At 41.9% G+C, this 27,615-nt stretch overlaps 1 protein-coding gene across 1 annotated transcript in view; it reads left to right on the top strand.

Annotated features, from left to right (window-relative positions):
• The window catches only part of LOC109895034 (potassium voltage-gated channel subfamily A member 1), a 34,107-nt gene extending 10,750 nt beyond the window's left edge, over positions 1-23,357 (top strand). Inside the window, exon 2 of the mRNA XM_020488690.2 lies at positions 19,134-23,357. The gene's annotated coding sequence lies outside the window, so the exon portion shown is untranslated. The remainder of the gene's footprint in view (positions 1-19,133) is intronic.
• The last annotated feature ends 4,258 nt before the right edge of the window (positions 23,358-27,615 follow it).

The raw sequence follows: 27,615 nt of genomic DNA, 5'->3' as shown, positions 1-27,615 counted from the left end.
TAATATTAGTTATACCTGCTTATTATTATCTATAGATGAATAATGAACAGTCCATAAGATACTTATAATCCCATTATAAACCCTTTATAAAGTATGCTTAAATGTAGTGTTACCAAAAATCAATTGGCCGTTTTCAAGAAAAAGTTGAAACTCATGGTTGTAATTGGTCTAGTACAGAGTCAAAGGGAGCTGTTTTTAAACCAACCGAGATACGTATTTACAGAAATACTGCTGAGGGGTGGAGAATGCTGTTGTTTACTTTATATTGCTGACGTCATAACATCCATAATTGAACGATTTATTCACTTCGTGAGTCCCTCATGGCTTCGTCTGATAACATAGACATGTCGTTACCCCCGACCATAAATGTTTGGGATATATTTTCCTAAGGATCCGTCGTGGGAACCTTTGCTTTACTATTATCCTTGTCTTTGATTTGATAAAAACTCATGTTACACAAATGTACTAGTAAGCCCTTGAATGGTCAAATATCATTGGTTTTTGGATTCCTCACAGAGGTTTTGATGGAGACTTGCAGATATGCCCCCTGGCAAAAAAAAACATGCTACTTCTCTTTAAAAGTAACAGTCAGTGCTGAAGGGCTTTGTATGTCTCTTCATTTGATTTGGACCAGATCCACAGAATTCTTTTGGGAGGGCTTTCACTTTTTTTTCGGTGGATTACGCAGGAAACAACAGAGTTCTCTTTTAGGATTTTGTTTTACTTCTCAAACAGTGAGTCCTTTTCTCCCTCAAGCCAAATCTGGGTTTTTATACAGTCATGGGTTTCTGTTCTTTCGTCAGCTGGCACGTTAAAACACCTCTCGGCAGTGATGGAAAATTCCCTCTCCATTTTTATAAATAACAAATGGTTTATTCATTTTCTTCCCGTAATCCTTTTTTTTACCCATACTTGAAAAAACAACTCTGCTGCACCTGCAGGTGGAAAGATAATGATTGAAGATGGATCTCTAGTGTAAATGATTATACAGCAATTACATTTATCTAGAAATGATGTGAGGCAAAAGTATTATTGCTTTCTTCTTTATTGTCGCTTTATAAAAAGGGATCTTCAATCCTTAATTCCAGATAACGTAGCAGTTTTTTTTTTATTGTATACTTGGAAGCTGGTTGTACTGCAGTTAGTTGAAGTGTATTGATGTTCATGGTTTTATCAATACGTTCAAACCATTTGACATCGATTAACTGATCACATAGCCAGTCTACTGTACTTTTCACTGCAAGTCAAGAAATACTGAAGATGCACAGAGTACTCTTTGGGTTGGTTTCCTGGACACAGATTTTTTTTGTCCAGAACTAAGCTTAATCTATGTCCTACGTAGAATTAGACCTACTCTTTCAATGTTCCAAAAGTTCCAGAACATCTACATTTAACAACATTACTGAGCTGTAAAGAAATGATCAAATGTGCAATATCCTGAACAAAGTGGCTAAAGTGCTGTTCATTAACAATTATCCTACTCTAGGTCACCAAAGGATTCTCCATTCTCCACATTATCCACTTAAAAATGGTCAAATTTCCTCCCCGCAGCCTATTACGCTTAGTCTACTAAACAACGAGCATTTGTTGGTTACTGCTATTGTTTAGGAGATAAAAGTAGTATGGCCAAATACCTTTGTTGTACAGCACATCTGCGGGGATTTTGGCAGCCTTGTGAGATAAAATAAAATATTCCAGCGTTTGCCTTATCATTAGTAATCTCACTGTTTGCCTTGGTGAGTTTCCAGTGAGTTAATTGGGGTTTTGTGCCCTCCCTTGAGTGCCGGCTCAAAAATTGCACGTTTGAGGCTATAAATAGCTGATAGCATTTCCTGCTGTACTGGGGAGAGATTTTGTATTTAGAAAATAACCTGTCTTGATGCCATTTGTTGTTGCATTGCCAGCTATCTTTATTCTGTATAGACACACCAAGAGGTGTCATGACAGAGAACAGAGAGAACCTTGTGGCACGAGATGGCCTTTGTCTTAATTTAAGTTCAAAAGAGGAGGATAAAGATCTGTAATTCAATGTAAGAGCTCCTATTCAATTCAATGAGAGTTCTGGTTTTCTCTCAGTATATATGCCAAGAAAATTACATTTTCATACTTTCATCATTGATTATTATGTAATTTTCCAAATTTCGTATTGAAATAGTTGGGAATATTAACATCTGAAAGGTTTAACTGTATACCAGGCTCTCCGGTGTAGCTTTGGAACCCAGATTGGGAAGTCAGAGTTGATCAATCAGTTGAGGCTTATGCTTTTCCACTGTTGCTTTCCCAGGCATAAAGTTAAAAACACTTTTCCCAAGGGTGCCGGGGGCCACGATAAGCTGCAGATGAGAATGTTTGTGGTAAATGAAAGCATTGTCATAGCAACCATGACTGAAATGTTCTGATGTATAGTGTGTCTGAGTAAAGTGTGTGTGTTTGTGTGTGTGTATGCTCGTCTGTATATGTGTATTTTTAAGTGTTTGAGAGTGTTTTTCCAACTCTCACTCTCTGTTTGGAAAATATGTGTCAGGGAAGTACACAGTGCCGTTTTCCCCTAAACAAACCACTGGCAGACTACAACGCTTAAAATACGAGAGATTTATTTTTGAGACTCCATCTGGCATTTACAGCACCTGTGGGTTGGAGTCTGAAATCCAACTGCAAGTCAGCAATAAGCGGGGAAACTCGTCATATCACTTTTCTGGTCCTTTTTGATGTGCTACATGCTGTGTGCCCTTAAGTGGGTTCTGTCCTCTGACTGGGGAGCGTGGTTTAACTCTCAGTGTGGGGTTGCATTATTCATCACACTTTCCCAGTTGCAACGCCACGTGTTAAAATGTGGCACTTTGCTATCCTTCCAAATGTGGCGCAACAACATTTCACACCGTTATGGACGCAGAGGAAGTGTGTGTTTGTTCTTGTTTGGGTGTGTACCTGCGTTTCTTTGTGTTTGTTTTGGACATGTATCCCCCACAACTTTTGTGAATTGGAAGGTTAGAGGAACGGTGTAATAACAGTGGAATAATAACTGTATTCCCCAGGCCTAGGGACACAGTATATCAGTGTAGTGTGTTTTGCACTCTGGATGATAGCGCTCTCCTATTCTAACTATCCCAAAGCTCCTGAACATGGCACTGCCAACACCTATTGACCTCCTACTTACACATCGCTGTCTGTACATTTTTTAGCTCCTAATTGGGATATCATGAATACTGTTATCACCCACGTTGACATTTGTATTGGTTTTCAAGACGTCTCCGTTCACTCCTTTATCGACTTTCCTTACCGCCCATCAATCAAGTAATGCTGCTCCGATTGGTTCCTTGGAAGTAGGATAGCCACTGGAGACCTGTGGTTCTAACGAACAGGATCACTTCCAGGAAGTTCTAGGGTGTTACAGTGAAAACATTTGGTTGTTACAAAGGGCTACTATTGAGGGAAGGGTTAGGTGAGACCATATCCTTCACACAGAAAATTCATGAAAGTTCCTGTGTGAACGGTCATCGCGTAATCAGTCACACTGGCTAGTCACGCTCACCCGCTCCCAGTCCATTTTGCATTTAACCCAAACTAGCTAATCAAATGGAATAAGACAAGAAAGGGAGCAAATCAACTGTTTGTGTTTTTCTCAGCTGTTCGCATTCTCAGCCCCCCCCCCCCCCCCCCCCCACCCCACATCCACCTTCTCCCTCTCATTAATGAAGTCCAAATGTTTCAGTCAGATCCAGAAGCCTGGGCAGCGTTCCCTGGCTTTCTGGATTCCTGGCCCAAGATAATTATGTGATGGGATTTTTCACTATTCGTGCCAAATGGAGTGTACAAAGCACTTTTAATTTGCATTTGACTTTATTTATGTGTGTCATGCCTTATGAGTTTCTTGCTTGAACCCAGACGATTTACTTAATGTGTGTAGGTGGGTCATCCATACGTCTCTTGAAGAGACATCCATGCTTTATTTACTGTAAGTTATGCTTAATGTACAGTGTGACCAACTGGCATCACTAACTCAAAAGGTTGTTAATTGCATTGGCCTTCTGTGTTAGGCAATTGTGGCAAGGAAAGAGGACTAAGTTGTTCTCAGGTGTTATCAAACATCAAATATCAAACATCTCCAATCCAAAGTTAAATCTAGAATTGGCTTCCTATTTCGCAACAAAGCATCCTTCACTCATGCTGCCAAACATACCCTTGTAAAACTGACCATCCTACCAATCCTCGACTTTGGCGATGTCATTTACAAAATAGCCTCCAATACCCTACTCAACAAATTGGATGCAGTCTATCACAGTGCAATCCGTTTTATCACCAAAGCCCCATATACTACCCACCATTGTGACCTGTACGCTCTCGTTGGCTGGCCCTCGCTTCATACTCGTCGCCAAACCCACTGGCTCCATGTCATCTACAAGACCCTGCTAGGTAAAGTCCCCCCTTATCTCAGCTCGCTGGTCACCATAGCATCTCCCACCTGTAGCACACGCTCCAGCAGGTATATCTCTCTAGTCACCCCCAAAACCAATTCTTTCTTTGGCCGCCTCTCCTTCCAGTTCTCTGCTGCCGATGACTGGAACGAACTACAAAAATCTCTGAAACTGGAAACACTTATCTCCCTCACTAGCTTTAAGCACCAACTGTCAGAGCAGCTCACAGATTACTGCACCTGTACATAGCCCACCTATAATTTAGCCCAAACAACTACCTCTTTCCCAACTGTATTTAATTTTTATTTATTTATTTATTTTGCTCCTTTGAACCCCATTATTTTTATTTCTACTTTGCACATTCTTCCATTGCAAAACTACCATTCCAGTATTTTACTTGCTATATTGTATTTACTTTGCCATCATGGCCTTTTTTGCCTTTACCTCCCTTCTCACCTCATTTGCTCACATTGTATATAGACTTGTTTATACTGCATTATTGACTGTATGTTTGTTTTTACTCCATGTGTAACTCTGTGTCGTTTTATCTGTCGAACTGCTTTGCTTTATCTTGGCCAGGTCGCAATTGTAAATGAGAACTTGTTCTCAACTTGCCTACCTGGTTAAATAAAGGTAAAATAAATAAATAAATAAAATAAAAAAGGTGTTATGGTAAAGGAGCTTCAGCAGTGCCGTGCAGTCAGGAAAGGCACTTGTGGCCAATGGCGTTACAAAGAAAGCTGTGTCCAGAGAGTAATATGATCCAATAGGCAGACAGAGTTGTGGTAATGAAGAGGACTGGAAAAGGAATAACGATCATGCCACTCGTGTGAAGTCTTGCGACTACAGTAAGGTCATGGACAAATTAGTTATAAAACATTCATGTAAAATACCTGACCACGGCCATCCATCACACTTCTGACACCAGTGTAGCATATTGGGGGTTTGCTGCCTGACCGTGACTGGGATAAAACCAGGGACCTACTGACACACACACACACACACACACACACACACACACACACACACACACACACACACACACACACACACACACACACACACACACACACACACACACACACACACACACACACACACACACACATAAACAACGGCATTCACGGACAGAGCATTTGCATGAGCTGCAATCCATTGGAAACAAATGGCTTTATCATTCTCATATGGATGAAGGTCATTCGGATGAATTCCTTCGGAGAGGAGGGATGGAAGTCTGGGTAGAGATGACAGCTGATATCATTTTTGTTTCAGATGCATCTGTGTGATTTATTATGTGGGAAGTCAGGCTATAAATCAACCGCTCTGGCATTTCTCCTCTGCTAGGGAGTCACAGACATGTTACCGTTCCTGCTTTTGGATGTAGAGGCTTGAAAAATCAGACATGCTAGCTGGACTTTACCATTTCGGCTGTGGTTTCACACGATGCAGGGTTGTCCTGCTAGTGCATCTTTTATCCTCACATTTGGATGTTTTGTTTCTATTTTTTAGGGAGGTGTTTTAACCCCAACCCCAGCAAATCGGTGTAAACTTTGTACTTGGTTGTCAACACTTTATAAATATGGCCCTTTATAGTAGTATATCCTTCCTAAGCTTACAAGTTAGACATGCTGGTGCACAAATAATGATTAGTTATTCATGGTTGAACCTCTCATTCTGTGGCAGTAATGATGCCCTGGTCCTTTAAAAAGTTGTCTGTGGACAACAAAATCACGGTAAAATTGCACATGTATAACTGTGTATAGCTGTCATTATTTGTGATGATTTCAATATCTTCGGTATATATTTGCTATGGACTTCTATTATACCAGCGATGATCTCCCGACATCCCATAAACACAGTGCATTTGGAGACGTTTCGCACTGCCTAGCAACCTGTCACAACTGTAGCCAGGCTTGCTTTCCACTTGTAAGCCAGTAGAATAGGGTCTAAACATAGGTTCTTCATCCTCACAGCAATGTCCCAAGAAAAAAAAGCAATAGTGGGACTGAAGTGATTTGAGTTGCGGATGTATCAGCTCCTTCAGTCAGCTTGTAGTGAATTCACCCATAAACACTGTATTTCGTGGATCTGCTCTTGCCAGTCCTGCCATCCATGTGCACGGAGCTCTTTTTAGAGGGGACGAGGGCGTCTTTGCATTAATGATGTCTTCTGACCGCCGCCAACCCTGCCAGCGCCATGCCTTTAATTTGCTGTGATGTTCTGTCGTGGTGTAATATGACTCACAGTGCATTGCACATGTGCTTTCTGAGTGGAGCCCCCCTTTGTCGCTTTGAATCAACTTGAGGCGCACAACCGTCACATAAGCCACGCTTGCTTGCATGGGCTGCCTTGGCCAGCACAGCTGACCAGCACAGCACAGCCAATGAGAAAAAGAAACAACAGTGTCTGTGTGGGCACTCAACCGTGCCAGCAAACAGTACATTGCTGATAAATCTACATAGATGAATCGTAGCAAAACGACGTATGATTTTTTTTCAGCTGACAATTGGTGGCTGTGGGCTTAAAACGAGCTTGAGAATGGTGAACCGAATGTTGATTATTTGTATGTGCGTGTGTGGCCTGCATATTTATAGTCTGCTTTGTGTGACTGTGAATGTCAGGACTGATCTGAGAGCAGTGCCTGCAGGGGAATGAGGCAAGAATCCCCCAGCCTTTGGATTAGTGTCAGTGTGCAGGAAGCGAAGGCTGCCCCCCCCCCCGAGCTACGTGTGTCTGTTGGGTCTCTAAAGCTGTCTGTTTGAATTCTCTCCATACTACAGTACATAGCGTTCCATTATAGTCTCTTGATTGTCTTGAAGCCCTTCATGACAGCCAGTATCCTCTCCATTAGTTCAGGTTTTCAATCCTCTCCATATCGGTCTGTAGCCACTTGAAATGCACCCCATTTGAACATCAATAGAAATCTATTTCAAAGAATCTGAGTGCGGCTGTTGAGAATTATTATTCTTACATTTTTTTAGGGCGAAGATCAGCTTTAATATTGCAGATCAATTGTAGCTTCCATCAATGTACGTGTCTGCATAATTTCCAATCCCCCATATATTTTTGGGAACATATACTGTATATATATTTTTTTTAATATAACCTTTATTAACTAGGCAAGTCTCTTAAGAACAAATTCTTACTTACAATGATGGCTTACCCCGGCCAATTGTGCGCCGGATGTGATACATATACAGTGCCTTGTGAAAGTATTCGGCCCCCTTGAACTTTGCGACCTTTTGCCACATTTCAGGCTTCAAACATAAAGATATAAAACTGTATTTTTTTGTGAAGAATCAACAACAACTGGAACACAATCATGAAGTGGAACGACATTTATTGGATATTTCAAACTTTTTTAACAAATCAAAAACTGAAATTGGGCGTGCAAAAGTATTCAGCCCCCTTAAGTTAATACTTTGTAGCGCCACCTTTTGCTGCGATTACAGCTGTAAGTCGCTTGGGGTATGTCTCTATCAGTTTTGCACATCGAGAGACTGACATTTTTTCTCCACACTATCTACCTAGAGAGTTATTTGTAGCTGTCTATTTACCACCACAAACCGATGCTGGCACTAAGACTGCACTCAATGAGCTATATACCGCCATAAGCAAACAGGGAAACACTCATCCAGAGGCGGCGCTCCTAGTGGCCTGGGACTTTAATATAGGGAAACTTTCATCCTTTTTACCTCATTTCTACCAGCACGTTAAATGTGCAACCAGAGGGAAAAACTCTAGACCACCTTTACTCCACACACATAGACATGTACAAAGCTCTCCCTTGCCCTCCATTTGGCAATCTGACCATAATTATATCCTCCTGATTCCTGCTTACATGCAAAATTAAAGCAGGAAGCACCAGTGAAAGAAGTGGTCAAATGAAGTAGATGCTAAGCTACAGGACTGTTTTGCTAGCACAGACTGGAATATGTTCCGGGATTCTTCTGATGGCATTGACGAGTACACCACATCAGTCACTGGCTTCATCAATAAGTGCATCGATGATGTCGTCCCCACAGTGACTGTACGTACATACCCCAACCAGAAGCCATGGATTACAGGCAACATCCGTGCTGAGCTAAACGGTAGAGCTGCCTCTTTCAAGGAGTGGGACTCTAACCCGGAAGCTTATAAGAAATCCCGCTATTCCCTCCGACAAACCAACAAACAGGCAAAGCGTCAATACAGGCCTTAGATCGAATCGTACTACACTTGTTCCGACGCTCGTCGGATGTGGCAGGGCTTGCAAACTATTACAGACTACAAAGGTAAGCACAGCCAAGAGCTGCTCAGTGACACAAGCCTACTATACCAGACGAGCTAAATTACTTCTATGCTCGCTTCGAGGCAAGTAACACTGAAACATGCATGAGAGCATCAGCTGTTCCGGACGACTGTGTGATCACGCTCTCCGCAGCCGATGTGAGTAAAGCAGGTCAACATTTACAAGGCCATCCTGTACTCCCTGTTCACTCATGACTGCACGGCCAGGCACGACTCCAACACCATCATTAAGTTTGCAGATGACACATCAGTGGTAGGCCTGATCACTGACAACGATGAGACAGCCTATAGGGAGGACCATGTGATGCAAGGACAACAACCTCTCCCTCAACGGGATCAAGACAAAGGAGTTGCATCACTGCCTGGTATGGCAATCGCTCGGCCTCCAACCGCAAGGCACTACAGAGGGTAGTGTGTACGGCTCCCCCAGTACATCACTGGGGCCAAGCTTCCTGCCATCCAGGACCTCTATACCAGGCAGTAGAGGAAGGCCCTAACAATTAAGACTAGCCACCCTAGTCATACTTGTTACTTTTTTTTTTTTTTTTTAGGTATTTTTCTTAAAACTGCATTGTCGGTTAAGGGCTTGTATAAGTAAGCAAGCATTTCATTATAAGGTCTACACCTGTCTACACGGCGCATGTGACAAATACAATTTGATAATTTGGTTGTAATCCAGAGAGGTTAGAAAAATGGTCTAGATCGTCTATGAGGCTGTGGAGGGATCCAAATTGTGGATCTAAAAGAAAACATGATTCATCAGCATACAATGACACTTTTGTTTTTAAGCCCTGTATTTCTAATCCCTTGATATTATTGTTGGATCTTAAAAGCTAACATTACGATGGCCATAATAAATAGATCTGCCAATTGTGGACAACCTTGTTTTACTCCTCTTGACAGTTTAAAATTTTCTGAGAAGGAGCCATTATTTACAATTTTACACCTAGGGTTACTATACATGATTTATTTAAAAAAATTATGACAACTGTGATGGAAACAGAACATTTCGTTACATATTTATAAATGCAAACAGATAATTTTGTTCATTCGACAAGGTGGGATCTTTATGTGTCAATAAAATGAATCATGCAATAAATGGCGGTGGAAACGATAACCATCATATCGAGGTAAACTTGGTGTGTGATTTTCCCACTACGACTCAGGAAAGCATGCAGTTTATTCTGGTGACATGATGATCGATGCTTGACTGCCGTTTGACAAATACAAATATTCTCGCTTTTATCCATAATAATCTCATCATGTACACTAGTTTATCCGCACAGTCTACCCACACTGTATCTGCCAGCTGTTGGCTAGAGCACACGTGACAAGACCAGAGTAGGCACATTGGCTGTTAAACGCAACAGTTTGTGACAAAACTAACGGTAGAGTTCAAAATGCAACATAAATACATTGAAGTTTCATTTGGGACATTAAAACTTAAGAGAAAAAGTACATTTTGTGTGCACCACGTCATCACGCACAGTTTTTTTTATCCGCAACAAGTCAGTTTGTTGTAAACACACCACTGGTGGGAAAATGTGCATATTTCCTTGTGTGTGATCACACATGCAACTACGTCAATGACTTTAATTGGCTGATGCGCATTTTGAGACGGATAAAAGGTTTAAACTTCAACTATTTCTAATGTTCGCAAGTATGGCCCCAAGGATTATTGTTGATTAATTTGATGCATTGGCGGTGTCAAAGGTATAACTATGTTGGAGCTGTTAAATCTGCGAGCAGCTGCTCTTGTGATTATTGTCACGAAGCCACACCCGTCCCACTCGCATGAGAAGTTCAGAACGAGAAATTGTAGGCTATATAGAAATAGTGATGCTCAAATTGGGTTGGTTCCCACCGTTCAGAGTTAGCTAGCTGAACGGTTGAGTGTCCTATCTAGATAGATAGCGAACGGCACCAAACATGTCAAAGGTAGCAACCTTTGGTGTTAAGCCGACATTCGTTTTGTTTGGCTAACAGGAGCGGGGCTGTTTCTTCAAAGTTGTTACCCCACCATTGAATCACCATCCCCCTTTTGATTCCCTTGTAAAAGATAAGCCTAGCAGTGCATTTTACCTCAAGTTACTTGGTTTAAACACAGTCGGCACATGGTATTATCACGCGTTGGCTTGGCTAGCTACCTATGGTGGTGGTTATAGCCAGCTAATTAGGTAGCATCACTCTTAGAGCTACTTTCACTAACCTGAAAGTATATAGAATGACTTTATTTTCCACTCCCCTGGTGAATAAAGCTCTCTTTTTCTCCTTAACTGACTTCCAGCTAATGTTACCTCGTCCAACTTACCTGTTGAATAGCAGCTTGTGGTATCCATCGCTCCCCCACCGGTCGAAACGAGATGTCAACAGGTTTAACGACCAAGTCATCAGGGAAGGGGGAGAGAAAGCAACGCAAGGCTTGTCCTGGCAATTTCAGCAGTTACATGGCCCATTCTGATTCCCATCAGTTATGTGCTGCCTGCTTCGGTATGGACAACACTATGGCAGCTTTTGTGGACCACGCTAGATGTGCACATTGCGCCCAGCTGGGTCCAGGTGTCCTTAAATGTAGCGCAAGGTCCATGGAAAGGGAAACCTCCTACTAGGTGAGTGGCGACTTCATCCTGAAGTTGTCGAGGAGGTGTGGGGACGTTACGGCAGAGCTCTGCCGTCAATCTGTAGGCATCGCAAGACAATGCACACTGTCGCTTGTTCTTCGCGATGAGAGATCACTACGCTCCTCTACAGTGCTTCTGTACTCTGTTTTTTAAATGTTTTAAAAATGTATTTAACCTTTATTTAACTAGGCAAGTCAGTTAAGAACAAATTATTATTTACAATGACGGCCAAACCCTAACCCGGGACTCCCAATCACGACCGGTTGTGATACAGCCCAGGATCGAATCAGGGTCTGTAGTGACGCCTCTAGCACTGAGATGCAGTGCCTTAGACCGCTGCGCCAATAGCCTTTCCTCCCGTGGGCCTGACCCCCACCCCCCAGGACTCACCCCCTGGTTCGTTGTTTTATGAAGGTATCCGTCCGGTCTCCAAGCCACTTGCCGCTGGTTTTCAACCCCTGGAGACGGTGCATCAACCTCTTAAGGAGCCCACCCTTTTTTTCAATTTTCACGTTTGCAACCTTCATGTGTTCTCAGTTCATCCTTTGCGCGCTCAGTTTGCCCCCAACTACTCCAAGGTTACAATGTGCCCTAAATGATATGTAGTAGTCAAGCCATTAATCTCTTTCCCTTCTATCCGCTGCCATTCTCTTCCCCAGAGCAGCGGCGCCTGTACACATTGTGTCCACTGTAAACCCTGCACATCGACATGGACAGGATGAGGCCATTCCGGGGGTGTGACCAACTGTTAGTTAGCTTTACCAAACCTGCTCGGGTAGGGCTTTGTCCAAACAACGCCTTTCCCCCTGGGTAGTGGAGGCTATCACCAAGGCCTACAGTTGTCAGGGACTGCAGTCTCCCCTGGGTGTCAAGGCGCTTTCCACTAGAGAAATTGCTACGTCATGGACACTGTTCAGGGGTCTCTGAGATTTGTTTGGCGGCTAGTTGGGCTTCCCATCACACCTTTTGGAGGTTCTATCGTCTGGATGTCACTGCGCCCTTCTTGGCACACACAGACCTCAGCGCTGGAGCTGAGTAGGATAGATCAGGTACATTACTACAGTTGAAGTCAGAGGTTGGAGTCATTAAAACTCATTTTTCAACCACTCCGCAAATTTCTTGTAACAAACTATAGTTTTGGCAAGTCGGTAAAGACATCTACTTTTTGCATGACACAGGTAATTTTTCCAACAATTGTTTACAGACAGATTACTTCACTTATAATTCACTGTATCACAAGTCCAATGGGTCAGAAGTTTGCATACACTAAGTTGACTGTGCCTTTGAACAGCTTGGAAAATTCCAGAAAATTATGTCATGGCTTTAGAAGCTTCTGATAGGCTAATTGACATCATTTGAGTCAATTGGAAGTTTACCTGTGGATGTATTTCAAGGCCTACCTTCAAATTCAGTGCCTCTTTGCTTGACATCATAGGGAAATCAAAATAAATTAGCCAAGACCTCAGAAAAACATTGTGGACCTCCACAAGTCTGGTTCATCCTTGGGAGCAATTTCCAAATGCCTGAAGGTACCACGTTCATCTGTAAAAACAATAGTATGCAAGTATAAACACCATGGGACCACACAGCCATCATACTGCTCAGGAAGGAGACGCGTTCTGTCTCCTAGAGATGAACGTACCTCGGTGCGAAAAGTGCAAATTAATCCCAGAACAACAGCAAAGGACCTTGACAAACAATCAACATTCATCACGCTTTCAACTCAGGTGCAACATCGGAGAAGAATGTTGTTGGTGTTGCAGATTCCCGAAAGTAGGAAGTAATGTTGTGAATAAAATGTCACAGGGAAAACATTCTTTTAAGCTATTATTTGATTTTCCTCTGGCCAGGAAATACTTTTTTCCTTTTTTGTTATTGTTATTTGGAGCAGTTTGTGTGATAGTGCTGCAGCTCGAAGAGAGCCCAAGCATGGCCTTTTCCACAGCAATTTAAAAAGGAGCTGCTACAGTGTTACTGCGGTTACATCGTTCCTTGGAAAGCTATGTTTGGAAGTTAGCTTGCATCATAAAACACATGCCAAGGGTTTAAAATGTCTCATATTTGAAGTTAGAACTCCTATACCAGGCTGGTATTTAATGTGGTTTATTATGAGATGATTATAATAGATTTAAGTGGGGTCATTCATGCTCATGATAACAGCATATTCTTTTGTGAGCTATTATCCTGTATAAAGTATAAGGCAACGTAGAAGCAGTACAGACAAGCAGTACACAGGGGAGAATCATCAGAATAAAAAAAAACAAGAATAAATAAAGTGAAAAATCAAAAAGAAAACACAAAACAAATAACCTGCAGGTTTTAAGTAAACTGTTACCAAAGTGGAATTTGTGGTATTGTGCTTAAGGATATATTTATGGCATCAGCTTTGGTTCTGAAGTCGTTGAGCATACCGATCCACCTCTCTTTGCATGCTAATAGGCTCCTGTTTGACCTTGTGCCCTTGGCAAAATATTCATATCAATCTCTGTCAGAGTAAAGGGACTGACGATAGGTATTTTAGACCTGCATTTCCATCGTTAGTCTCCTTCAGTCCTGTAGTTACTGCAAATAAAGAGTTCCTTTTCAACAAAATGTAAAGGAAACCCTTAAAGGGGAAGTCCAGTCAGAGATATTATATGTTGCTCCCCACATTTATTGGCATATTTGATCATCATTTATTATATATGTTTCAAATCAAATCAAATTGTATTTATCAGATGCTTTGTAAGTGAAATGCTTACTTACAGGCCCTACCCAACAATGCAGAGAGAGAGAAAAATAGACAAATGTTAACACGAGGAATAAATACACAATGAGTAATGATAACTTGGCTATATACACAGGGTACCAGTACCGAGTCGATTGTCAAGGGTACGAGGTAAAGTCGATGTGCAGGGGTACGAGGTAATTGAGGTAGATACAGTGGGGCAAAAAAGTATTTAGGCCAGAGATAATAAACAGTAACAGTAGCGCATATGATGAGCCAAAATAGTTAGTCCAAAAAGGGTCCATGCAGATAGTTAAAGAGTTAACCGTTAGCTACCCGGACTATTTAGTAATTATATGGCTTGGAGGTAGAAGCTGTTCAGGGTCCTGTTGGTTCCAGACTTGTTGTATTGGTGCAGGGAGCTCGGATGGCAGGGAGCTCGGCCCCAGTGATGTACTGTGCTGTCCGCACTACCGTCTGTAGCGCCTTGCGGTCGGATTCCAGGCAGTTGCCACAACAACAGTCCAAATGCTCTCAAAGGTGCAGCCAAAGAACATTTTAAGGATCTGAGGGCCCATGCCAAATATTTTCAGCCTCCTGAGGGGGAAAAGGCATGGTTGTGCCTTCTTCACAATTGTGTTGGTGTGTGTGGACCATGATAATTTCTTAGTGATGCGAATGCCAAGGAATTTGAAGCTCTCAACCTGCTCCACTACAGCCCGTCGATGTGGATATGGGCATGCTTGCCCCTATCCACCAGGTCTCTGACGTCCTCCCTGTCTCATCGTCGTCGGTGATCAGACTTACCACAGTCGTGTCCTTTGCAAACTTAATGATGGTGTTGGAGTCGTGCGCGGCCATGGAGTTGTGAGTGAACAGGGAGTATAGGAGAGGACTAAGCACGCACCCCTGAAGGGCCCCCGTGTTGAGGGTCAGCATGGCGGATGTGTTGTTGCCTACCCTCACCATCTGGGCTCAACCCGTCAGGAAGTCCAGGATCCAATTGCAGAGGGAGGCAACTTAGTGGTGAGCTTGGAGGGCGCTATGGTGTTGAACGCTGAGATGTAGTCAATGAACAGCATTCTCATGTCGGTGTTCCTTTTGTCCAGGTGGGAAAGGGCAGTGTGGAGTGCAACAGAGATTGTATTATCGTTGGATCTGTTGGGGCAGTATGTGAACTGGAGTGGGTCCAGGGTGTCTGGGATGTTGGTGTTGATGTGAGCCGTTATCAGCCTTTCAAAGCATTTCATGGCTACAGATGTGAGTGCTACACTGCGATAGTCATTTAGACAGGTTACCTTGGTGTTCTTGGGCACAGGGACTATGGTGGTCTGCTTGAAACATGTAGGTATTACAGACTGGCTCAGGGAGAGTTTGAGAATGTAACTGAAGACACTAGCCAGCTGGCCAGCACATGCTCTGAGTACGCGTTTTGGTAACCCGTCTGACCGTGTGAATGTTAACCTTTTTAAAGATCTTTCTTACATCGGCTATGGAAAGGGTGTTCACACATTCGTCTGGAACAGCTGGTGTCCTCATGCATGATTCAGTGTTGCTAGCCTTGAAGCGAGCATAGAATCCTTTTAGCTCGTTTGTAGGCTTGCGTCAATGGACAGCTCGCAGCTGGGTTTCTATTTGTAATCCGTGGTAATTTGCAAGCCCTGCCACATCCGTCGAGCTTCAGAGCCATTGTAGTTGAAAACGATCTTGGTCCCGAATTGATGGCTTGGGGGTAGAAGCTGGCCTGTTTGATGGTTCGTCGGAGGGTGTAGCAGGATATTTTATAAGCGTCCGGATTAGTGTCCCACACCTTGAAAGTGGCAGCTCTAGCTTTTAGCTCAGTGTGGATGTTGCCTGTAATCCATGGCTTCTTGTTGGGATATGTACATACTGTCACTATGGGGACTACATCGTTGATACACTTAATGAAGCATTAATGAAGCAGGTGACTGATGTTGTAAACTCCTAAAATGCTATCGGATGAATCCCGGAACATATTCCAGTCTGTGCTAGCGAAACCGTCCTGTTGCTTAGCATCCGCTTCATCGTACCACTTCTGTATTGAGCACGTCACTGGTACTTCCTTTTTGAGATTTTACTTGCATGCAGGAAACAGGAGGATAGAGTTATGGTCAGATTTGCCAAAGGGAGGGAGAGCCTTGTATGCTTTTCTGTGTGTGTGGAGTAAAGGTGATCTAGAGTTTTGTCGCCTCTAGTTGCACAGATGACATACTGGTAAAACAAATGTTAGTTTCCATGCATTAAAATCACCGGCCACGAGAGGCGTCGCCTCTGGATGTGCATTTTCTTGAGTGCTTTAGGCTATATGCAGCTCATTGAGTGCGGCGTTAGTGCCAGCATCGGTTTGTCACATACAACACTTAAGGAACACAGAGAAAAATACAAAGTAGTCTGTAATGTCAGAGGTTTACGTTCCCTCTCCTCAACCTATTCAGGGGAATAGTTTTAAGTGTTGTCATCAACAATGATGGTATATCATGGCAGGGGATACAGTAGCTGTATGATAGCATTGTGGACGCACAATTAGCTCAATTGAGACTGGGATTTCCACTTTTAATTTACGCTAACTCCTGTGGCAGTATTGAAGATTTGAGACACATAAAAAATAGTGAATACACTCATAAAACTCATGAAAATCATTATAATGGCATGTTTAACCATTGTATACATTTGAAAGTTGTGCCTTCTTAGGTATAGACAGGGGAGATACTGTATAATCCATTGTATAATTTACACTAGCTAGTGTGCAACCTGTGAAAAGCTAGCCCTTTTGCTACTCATATGTTCCTACGTTCTATGTTCCTACGTTCTATGTTCTACTCCTAGAGCCAGTTTGCGCTGTTCTATGAAGGGAGTAGTACACAGCGTTGTACCAGATCTTCAGTTTCTTGGCAATTTCGTGCATGGAATACCCTTAATTTCTCAGAACAAGAATAGACTGACGAGTTTCAGAAGAAAGTACTTTGTTTCTGGCCATTTTGAGCCTGTAATCGAACCCACAAATGCTGATACTCCAGATACTCAACCAGTCTCAACTATTTTTTTGCTTCTTTAATCAGCACAGTTTTCAGCTGTGCTAACATAATTGCAAAAGGGTTTTCTGATGATCAATTAGCCTTTTAAAATTATCAACTTGGATTAGCTAACACAATGTGCCATTGGAACACAGGAGTGATGGTTTATAATGGGCCTCAGTACGCCTATGTAGATATTCCATAAAAAATCTGCCGTTTCCAGCTACAACAGCCATTTACAACATTAACAATGTCGACACTGTATTTCTGACCAATTTGATGTTATTTTAATGGACAAAATATGTGCTTTTCTTTTACAAAATTAGGACATTTCTGTGACCCCAAACTTTTTTAAACTGCACTCTGTGCCATAAAGTGCCATAAAGTAATCATAAAATAGCCGTAAAGTCATCAGAAGAAACTCTCCACAACACTCTCTATAGCTTACTGTATGTTTCACTTATTAAAAGCTAACGAATGTTGATTGTTGACACCTGAATTCAACAAAATGCAGCAGGAGTATGTGAAGGAGTTTCATGTATTGTCTGTACGTGTCAATATGGGAGCCTATTTCTACTTAGTTGTTCTGGCTTCAGTGTTGTAAAATGAGACAGCCGGACATGTCACATAAATGCAATGCTAATTCAGTTATTTCGGAGAGCAACCTAAGGACAGACATGACTCTCCTTGAACCTGACCGTTCACAACACAACCACTGAGTAAGACAGTTGTAGTTGCCTCGTCTCTGACATAGCTTGGAGTTAACACAGAACGTCTGGGTCTAGGCCTAGACGGTGTGAGAAATCTGGGAATCCTGCAATTGCTGATATACTGAAACACCAGCTATTTCATTCAAAGAAGAGGGCTGTCTTGAATTGAGAATGTCTTTACTATTAAATAAATACACATGAAATTAGGTACATTTACATTACACAGAAAAGGACGAGAAAAGCTATGGAATTCATTCAATGTCTCATATATAGATATTACGAGACGTGTCCATGTTCACAATATGCTCTGGCCAATAATAAATACCTTTAAAACATTTCATCGATCACAAATGTTTAAATCTGGGTTTATTTTCCCAATGAGGCCCGAGCCTCAGAGGGAGCATGAGGTTCACCAGTAGTGGAACTGACGGCGGCAGGATGCCACGACACACCCCTCCATGTTGGCCTCCAGTTCCCACCCCTAGCACTGGCAGTCCAGGTTAATGTTTTGGAACTACACGACACACCCCTCCATGTTGGCCTCCAGTTCCCACCCCTAGCACTGGCAGTCCAGGTTAATGTTTTGGAACTACACGACACACCTCTCCATGTTGGCCTCCAGTTCCCACCCCTAGCACTGGCAGTCCAGGTTAATGTTTTGGAACTACACGACACACCCCTCCATGTTGGCCTCCAGTTCCCACCCCTAGCACTGGCAGTCCAGGTTAATGTTTTGGAACTACACGAGGTGTTTGGCCCCGAGCTGAACTGCGTGCAAAAAGCGTGTCAGGGACCCAATAACTCAGACTTAATGGCTGAGCTAGGGCGATTGTTATCTGTTGTGGTATGCTGTAGATAGTCCACTGGACCTTAATAAAGAAGAGACTGCAGTGTATTGGTACCCATGAGATTCTAATACGGGAATGGTTTCATGTTCATAAACGCTGACACCACCTGCTAACCTGATAGATATTGTACATGCTGTATTGATAACCTGGAATGATAAGCTGGTATTTGTAGATAACATGGAATGATAACCTGGCATTAGATACCCTGTAATGATAACCTGATACCCATAAATAACCTGTCATGATAACCTTAATGATAACTTGGTCTTTATAGATAACTGGAACGATAACCTGGTATTTATAGATACCCTGGAATGGTCTTTGATAACCTGGTATTTGTAGATAACTTTGAATGATAACCCGCTATTCATAAATAACCTGGAATGGTCCCCGATAACCTGGTATCTGTAGAAAACCTTGAACAATAACTTGGGACGATAACCTGGCATTTGAAGATAACCTGGAATGATAACCTGGTATTCATGTCCTGTTTATCTTTTGTTACAGTGCTGTCAGTTGATGGCTTAGGAGAGGATGTGCTGGCTGGTACTCTTGGAATTGTCAGAGAAAGAGCAAATATTATGACTGGTCATCTGGGGTGAGACAACGGACATCGATAACCACAGATCTACTACAAGAGTGAACCCAGCGATCGGACATCGGAAGTTTGAATGGACAAATTAGACATTGGGAGACTATACGGAGTGCACAAGGAACGAAAATCTTTCCTAGTAAACCTGGAGGCAGGGAAATGAGTAAGTCATGTCCCAAATGATTGCCTTAATTATTACATATATACCTATATATGAAGTGATGAAACTAGAGACTTATCCGAGTTCAAATATGTTTTTCTTTATGTGTGAAACAGTGTCTTGTAAGGAAGAGATGTGAATATTTTAATAAGATAGAGAAAAATTGTTTGGTTGTAATGTCGACAATGTTTTAGTTGGGTCTGCTTTGTAGGTGTCATTGATAACCAAATGGTGGAGTTGCTCTCTGCTTACTTGCAGCCAGCAGAATGAGTCAATCTATTTTTATCTCGTTTCGTATTGTCAACCAAAATAAGGCTGGCTTGAGGCGGAGCTGCTCGCTCAGCTACCAGCTACAATGTCTTTCAATTCACAACATCATGTTATGACAACCATATTACAATTCAGAAAGGAGTAGGGATTCAAAAATGAGACAAAATGACTCAATATACATGAAACATATCTGATTATTTTTCTCCTCTATTTTTCACATACTGTAAGCATCTGGTCACACACTCTCAAACACAAAAGATGTCATGTACGCACACACGTACGCACGCACTCGCTCACGCACGCACGCACGCACGCACGCACACACACACGCGCGCACACACACACACACACACACACACACACACACACACACACACACACACACACACACACACACACACACACACACACACACACACACACACACACACACACACACACACACACACACACACACACACACACACACAGAATGATCTACCGAAGTGACACAAAGGGTTTTCCCTACGATGCAAATTGTATTATGTTAGTGATAGAATTGATCAGCTGCTTTGTTGACGCAAACCTCGATCCATTTGAAGTTAACTGTATGCAAAGTAACATGGAAGTGTGTTATATATATTTTTTTAAACCTAGCCTTGACTATATTACTTAACCAAAGTTTAAACCCTGATTTTATTGTACGTGGTGGACACTTCCTCTGGAGATGTCATGAAAATAGATACACATTGAATAGAACATATATGTACATATGCTGATGTTTATATTTACGTGTCCTACGATGTGTCGCAAATCATGACATTCGAGACAATTCTATTTAGTTTGACTGTTAACAATGTTCAGATCTTCAGAAGTCATGTTCCATTTTTATTTACATGAACATTGAACATGTTGTGGATGCTGCTCCAACAAGATCCATGATTTTCCACTTCAATTTGAGTTTTTTTTGACAAATGGGCTATTTCTTCTTTTTTTTGTGCTGTTCTCATATAACTGCTCGTAGAAAATCCGCCCACTCTCTTTAGGCCTGCTTTCAAAGACACAGATTTGTATGCACTGCTTGCTTGTTGCAGCGTTGTCAGACAAATCAAGTGTTTGCTTTTTTAAAACATAAATGCCATCTTATGTTTATCCCCATCCTTCTTACATTCAGTCAACAGCCAAGAACTTAGTAATGCTCGCTCCTGGGCGTACTGTCTATTATTGTGAGGTCGGCCCATGATGACTGTGCTTTAGAGCATCAACTACACAGAGTTCTTTCTTTTTTTTATGTTACTGAAAGGGGTGGAACCTAATATTTTATACTGTATTATTTGCATAGGCAATGTACTGCAATGTACTGCATTTCTATATTCTCTTCCAGAAAAAGAAAACTAACATATTTCATTGTACTGTCTGAAAAGACATAGATCACTCCCCCCCCCCACACACACACACACACCACCACTCTACCAATATGTGTCTATTTTTATTGGTTATGATATATCCCTCTATTACAAAATAGTTAGAGGGCTGTAGTCAAGATTTTCCTCAATAGTCAGAAAACCTTATCAAACTTACCATGCTAGCGTCTGCTAAAATTGACTTGGTTATCAAATTCTTAAGCATCATTGGGCTATTTACCCTTGATCGCAGAAAGAGTAAGCGCTGTCTATTCCCTGATCCCATAGTCCCATTGTTCTACATTTTGAAGCAAACACAAAGCGCATGCACATTCTGAAAATTGATGTCTATCAATAAGTGTATAAGTTTAAATCTAAATCCCTCAGCAATTAATGGTATAATTTAGTGTGCCTGGCAAAGAGTTGCTGTGTCTTGCCATAGTTAAGCTAAACTACTCTGGATTCCCAAATTGTAGTTGAATAAGCAGTAACTTAAGGGAAAACAAAGAGAAAGATGTATCTTTCAAAATCAAGTTTTTTCAGTATATTACGATGTTGCTATACTGTTAGATACTGTATACTGTTAGATACTGTATACTGTTAGATACTGTATACTGTTAGCAAAGCTGACCTTCTTCCTAGTTAACTACCCAATGCGTAGTACAACTCCGAAGTGGTGGCTTCTTTTGAAAATATCAGTCAGTGTTATGTTCCGGCCTAAAGCACTTTGCATAATGATGAGAATATTTAAAAAATCCAAAAAACATTATAAGTAATTGGTATAGCCTGAGTACCCAACAATGATATTTGACCACATTATGGTAACATATTATGGTAATGGCCTAATTGTGATTGGACTGAACTGAAAAGACAAAGTCAAAGAAAATTATTTTTACAATGCCGTAATATCAAAGATGGGGCTTAGCCCTGTCTACAGTATCTATGTGTATCCTTAGTATAGATATGAGGCCTGCTTCAAGGTGTGACTAGTTACAGTGAAAAGGTCCAAAAAATGTACAACTACCTGGTCTGTCTTTGAACACTAACCTGGGCCCGTACTCACATAAAGTGTCTCAGAGTGCTGATCTAGGATCAGTTCCGCTGTCCAGGTTATCTTATTCATGGTAATATAAAAGGCAAAACTGATCCTTTATCAGCACTCCTTCTCTGACGCACTTGATACATACAGCCCCAAGTATGACAAATGCATACAAATCAAATCAAGTTCCTCACTTCAAAATCATTACAAAGACATGTTTATACATTTGAAAGTAGTGCCTTCTTAGGTATAGACGTGGGAGCTGCTAAGGGTCCATAGTATATATAAATATATTTTTTGTGCACACGCTTCATAGTCAACAGGTGTAGGCTAAGAGTGAAACGCTTACACGCGGGTTCATTTCCAACAACGCCGAGTTAAAGATTTTTAAAAAATGTAATACGACATTTAAATAGTGACACGAGGAATTAATACACAGTGAATAACAAATCAAAATCAAAAGTAAAAGTAACAGGGATATATACAGGGAGTACCAGTACCGAGTCGATGTGCAGAGGTACGATGTAATTGAGGTAGTGTGTTGTACATATAGGTAGGGGCAAATTGACTAGGCAGCCGGATAGATAACTCACAGTAGCGGCATGCGTATGTGGTGAGTGTGAAAGTGTGTGTGTTACGTCAGTATGCATGTGTGTGCATGTTATGTGTATGTGTGGGCGTATTTAGGATGTGTGTGTGTGTTTGTTACTGTAATATGTTTCAGCCATGGAATCATTGTACCATCACTAAGTACGTTTACCGTGAACATCCACATGGAAATGGCATGGGTTATTCTTCTGTTAAAATGTAACTCAATGTTAATGCAGTCCGCGTATGTGTGTGTATTTGAACCATTCATTTTCATGAACACTGGAGGGTCATTAAAGGGAGTGAAATCAAAATGGAACTTGATATTAAAACAACTCCGTTGAAGTGTATTTAAGGAAGTGTATAATATTTTTACAGTCCAAATGTGATAAAGTGCCCATGTTTTGGTCAGCCTTGCTTTTCTTCTGCATGATGCTTTGTTTTTGAAAAGTGCATCCTAATATGAGATGTTTGTATTCTTTTCTTGCGGTTACTTCCTGTCTGTGTACTCCCTTTGGAGCTCGTTCATTTCCTACTTATATATTTTTTTGTTAAATCTTCAGACTTTTTGATTTTCTACATTAATATCATTTTTGTAGGCAGCAATATGAGACGTGATCAAACGGAGTATGTGCAATGTTGAATAAAGAAAAAAATAATATATGAAATAAAAAACGACTGCGAGAGTGACTCGAAGGTATTGCAACAACGTGATCTGTGAGTGGTATTCATATGTCACCTCATCATTTACTGGTTATGTCCTTATGCAAGAACATGTTTTGCGTTATTTTCTCTCCTATAGATGTTGATATATAGTGTTTGGCAGGATTCCAAATCCAAAGACGCATATGGCAATTACAATAAATAAGGACTTAATGAATTCAATTCGGAATAAGATGTTTCCCTAAAAATGCTTATTGCTGCCATAGGCATTCTGTGACTCATCCTAGTTTTTCCAAATTTGGAAACAGACAGTGTCACCCAGGGTCTTTTAGAACGTTCCAAGCTTTCTTACGTCTGTCACCCAGTTGCCTTGAAGGCTTCCCAATAACCAGAAATATTCTGTATAAACCGCTCTTGACAATTTTCTTTTACTCTTATCTCATCATTTGAAAGATATTCTTGACAAGACCATTTCTAAAATGTGTTAGTCCACAACAATGTCCTCAGAAAATCTTAGAGCTACATGGATTTCTCGAGACGATAACCAGTGTAGCCTCGTCGCTAACCAGGCTTCCCGAAAACACATTCCATGGCAGAAATGAGCTGAAGAGGGGTCGAACCACGTCAAACCACTCAAATGCCTTGCTTGGGCAGAGCTCCAAAGGTTCTCACCAGATGAGTGCTGTGAGGACTAAAGATGTCTACAATACAAGCACTGGTGACAAAACATTTTAGAATGTTTGAAGCGCGCTGGTTTTCACAGCATTTCTACTTTATTTCGAGATGAGCTAAGGCTGCAGCACGTGGGAAATGGTCTACGATGATGGCCACATCAATAATATATTAATAATATATGAATAATAATATGTTTCTGGAGTGATATTTGGCTGTGCAGGCTAGCATGAGGGACAGGAAGTAGCTAGCCACAATGAGGTTCATTTTGAGAAACGTCAGCTAACCTTGTACCGTTAGCTACTAGCTAGTTCAATTTCGGTCACGATTAGAAATCCATTAAAAAAATAAAAATAATAATAATGTTATTGACCTCAAAGGTTAGCTGTGAGCCAGGTATCAAGTTAATCCAGGGTCAGTGATAGGACTACATAGAGCAACCATGTACTGTCTATCTCCCTCAAACCTCAAAGCCTTTTTTTCTTCCTAAATTACAAGGGTTGGATTTGCACTAAACATATTTATATGTCAGCACTTAAAAGCCATGTGCAACATCTGGTATATGGTTTGCCTCAGATACACTGTCTGCTGGTATCATTTTAAATTGAGAACATGTAACATTTAGCTATTCTCTGTTTCCGATGACAGATCCCCATAAGGCCAGTAATGCCACCATGCTGTAGGCCTATGGTTGCATTGATGATGCATGCCATATGATAAGCTGCTAAATGGATTCAGATAGCTGATATACTGAGACAGTGACAATCAAACAAAACAGATTGGAGATCTTACAACTAGACAAAAAGGAAATGTTCATTTGAGAATACAACAGAGAAACACAGACAAGAAAATTACTTTAAACCTATAAAATTCTCTCCACCAACAAGGGGGGTGTGAACAGTTTGTGTCATGAACAGTGCGTGTGCCCATTGAAATATACTTGGTGCAGGATGTTCCCCAATGCTGGAAGGTGGGCCCCGAGTGAAAACGTTTGGGAACCCCTGGTCTAAAAAAGAATAGAAAATTGAGTAGTAACAAGTAGGCTATTATTACTAAAGCATAATTTCAGGTGAACAAAAAAAACTCCATACCAGCGGTGGCCAACCTCGCTCCACTAATCCCTAGTCTACTGGGTGTTCCGGCCCAGCAATAGCACATTTGATTATCAACTCATTAGGTCGGATAAGTTTAATCAGGTGCATTATTGCTGTGCTGAAACATAACCCTGCACAACCAGCAGACCTCCAGCAGGATTGGCCTGCTCCAATTGTCATTGTTTTAAACATTATGTATGATGTTTAACTATATTTCTGTATAGAACATGTGCTTACAATACATAGGAATACACATATAACCCATGGCATATACACTCAGTGTCCAGTTTATTAGGTACACCCATCTAGTACCGGGCCAGAATCCCCTTTCGCCTCCAGAACAGCCTGAATTCTTCGGGGGATGGAAACGTTGATCAATTGGTATCAAGGGACCTAACGTGTGCCAGGAAAACATTCCCCACACCATTACACCACCACCACCAGCCTTAACACCAGGCAGGATGGGGCCGTGGACTCATGCTGTTTACGCCATATCCTGACTGCCATAGACATGACGCAACAGAAACAGGGATTTGTCGGACCAGGCGATGTTCTCAATTGTCCAGTGTTGGTGATCGCGTACCCACTGGAGCCACTTCTTCTTGTTTCTAGGTGATAGGAGTGGAACCCATTGTGGTCGTCTGCTGCAATAGTCCATCAGTGACAAGGACCGATGTGTTCTGCCTTCCGAGATGCCGTTCTGCACACCACTGTTGTACTGTGCCATTATTTTCCTGTTTGTGGCCTGCCTGTTAGCTTTCACGATTCTTGCCATTCTTCTTCGATCTCTCATCAACAAACTGGATGTTTTTTGTTTGTCCCACCATTCTCGGTAAACAACGATGTGATTTTGAAGGTATGGCAACGCGAGACTACAACCAGTGTAATCTCTTAAACTCCCATCAAAATCGTCAACTGCTTCAGCAAGTAAACCATCCAACTGTTGCTGTTTGGAATGAATGTGAACTGTCCCTTTGGTTACCTAATGATTTATTCATTACAAAAGCAGAGTGTTAATGTCATGGAACATTTGACGCCAACGTGGAAGTAGTGGTTCGCTGGCTCTGAGTCTTTCCCTCAGTTACTGTTCAGTTAGATAAAAGGATCCAGCATGTTTTTTTTTAATGACTGGCCCCTTTCGTCTCTCACTCAGTGTCAGCTCACCTCCGTCACTAGAGATTGAGGATCACAAAAACAGGACGTTTTCTTCCACAGGCGTCTTTAGGTTGTTGTTTTTTAAACCTGATGCTCGAGTCGTTCATGTTTGGCACTGTTTTAAATATTTTAAATGGGTCTGTCGTGCTGCAATTGCTTGACTCTTGGACAAGCGCCAGCCGCATCAGTCAAGCCCTCGACAAAGGCACTGAGCTGTACCTGCTCTCTGTGCTCCTCACAAATTAGCTCCACAGGGACACGTCCACAGCAGCAGCCACTGTTTGCAGCAGCCAAACCACAAGCGTCACCACAGGGACATTTAACCCAGCTGTTTTTAGACAAATACCACAGAAGCCAAAAATCTGACAAATACCTAAAGTATTTGAAATGTGGATGAGTGCATGATTACTTCATTATGTTTTTTAAAGGGGACACGACATTTGAAATAAGCCTGGAGCAAGGGTAACAAAATAATTGTCCCCTTGACGATTCTGGATTCTTATCATACTGATCATCAAGGAGTCAATTATTTTGTTACCCTGGCTTCAGGTGTATCTGAAGTGTCCTCTCCCCTTTAAGAAAGGGAATGAGGAAATAATGCACTTGTCATTGTGTGTGATAGTGTTCTCTCTCAAAGGTCAATGTGTGACACTGGGGCAAGACCACGGGTGCGTAAATTAGACCTATGTGGAGTTATATATAGCCGGGCGCCCATCACAGCTGTCCTCTGAAACTGGGTGAACCTGCAGAGGGGGATACAAAAGGTTCTGGCCACATACACTTGCAGCGCACACAAGCACATGCCGGGACACACATGCGCAACACATACAGAAACACCCCCAGACCGCATATAGAGTAATGTTTGTTGTTGGTTCCATCGTTTTTGTTTGCGCCTACCACCGTCTTCCAGGAATAGGCTCCATCACTCAAAGGCATAACACAAGACTTGACAGAGAACAATATCCCTGCACATGGTAGGCCCAGCGCTACGTTCCCATGCCAGCAAATGTGACGTTCATCTTTTCTGCCTCCTTCCACTCGGAGCACTGGGAAACGAAATGCCTCTGTACGGTACCGGTCCCTGAAATGGGACACCCCAAAACCCCAGTGGTACCGGTCTACTACTCTACACACCCCTGTTCCTTCCCATCCCTCCCTCCTACGAGCTATCTTACCATTTGCAATAGTGGTCTGTACAATTGGACAGCAGGTTGTCAAAGACATGAAGATAACGTATGTATATGTCCTACAAAATCACCCCTCGTGTCAACAGGTGACAAAAAAACATGTCATGTTGATGGATAAGGCTGATGGATAAGATGTCCTTGTACTGGTTTGAAAACGCTAATAGTCAAAGACAACCGTGCTATGACT

Source organism: Oncorhynchus kisutch, linkage group LG8, assembly GCF_002021735.2.
Source record: "Oncorhynchus kisutch isolate 150728-3 linkage group LG8, Okis_V2, whole genome shotgun sequence".
In the NCBI taxonomy this organism is placed as follows: Eukaryota; Metazoa; Chordata; class Actinopteri; order Salmoniformes; family Salmonidae; genus Oncorhynchus; species Oncorhynchus kisutch.
Note: the sequence above shows the minus strand (reverse complement) of the source record. Positions and strands in the feature narration are given on the sequence as shown.